At 40.3% G+C, this 796-nt stretch overlaps 1 non-coding gene across 1 annotated transcript; it reads left to right on the top strand.

The window, feature by feature from the left end:
* Nucleotides 1-359: 359 nt before the first annotated feature.
* LOC121228692 (small nucleolar RNA R71) lies at nt 360-465 on the top strand. Its single transcript, XR_005926267.1, has one exon. It is a non-coding gene; the product is annotated as a small nucleolar RNA R71 (small nucleolar RNA).
* The last annotated feature ends 331 nt before the right edge of the window (nt 466-796 follow it).

Here is a 796-nt window from a genome sequence, read left to right as displayed (position 1 = left end):
TATCCATGTTGTTGCCATAAGGTTGGTATTCCGAATGGCTTGTTCCACCTCCACTTGCTTCGCACTACATTACTGGATGAACCTGTGAAGAACTAAGAAAACCATCAATTTTTTTATTCAAGAGTTCTACCTGATTAGAGAGCATGGTGACCGAATCGACGTTATAAACATCGACTGTTTTCGTTGGCTTTGTCCTCATGACTTGCCACTGATAGTTATTCAGTGACATTTCCTCTATGAACTCATAAGCATCTTCAGGTGTTTTATTATTGATGGTTCCGCCAGCAGCTACGTCAACCATTTGCCGAGTCGAAGGATTCAGGCCGTTATGGAATGTTTGAACCTGAAGCCAAAGCGGTAACCCATGGTAAGGGCACCTTCTCAAAAGGTCCTTGTATCTCCCCCATGCATCGTAAAGTGTTTCTAAATCCATCTGCACAAAAGAAGAGATATCATTATGTAATTTAGCTGTTTTAGCCGGCGGAAAATATTTTAGTAAAAATTTTTCGGTCATTTGTTCCCAAGTAGTAATTGACCCTCGTGGTAACGAGTTCAACCACTGTTTAGCCTTGTTCCTCAATGAAAAGGGAAACAACTGAAGACGTATGGCATCATCAGAAACGCCATTGATTTTAAATATATCGCATAGTTCCAAAAAGTTCACTAAGTGAGCGTTGGGATCTTCATCCTGCAAACCATCAAACTGAACAAACTGTTGTATCATTTGAATTGTGTTAGGTTTCAGCTCAAAAGTATTTGCAGCTACAGCAGGTCTAACTATGCTCGATTCAATTCC

The sequence above is a fragment of the Gossypium hirsutum genome, chromosome A04 (genome assembly GCF_007990345.1).
Source record: "Gossypium hirsutum isolate 1008001.06 chromosome A04, Gossypium_hirsutum_v2.1, whole genome shotgun sequence".
NCBI lineage: Eukaryota > Viridiplantae > Streptophyta > Magnoliopsida > Malvales > Malvaceae > Gossypium > Gossypium hirsutum.
This window is presented reverse-complemented; position numbering and strand designations above follow the sequence as displayed.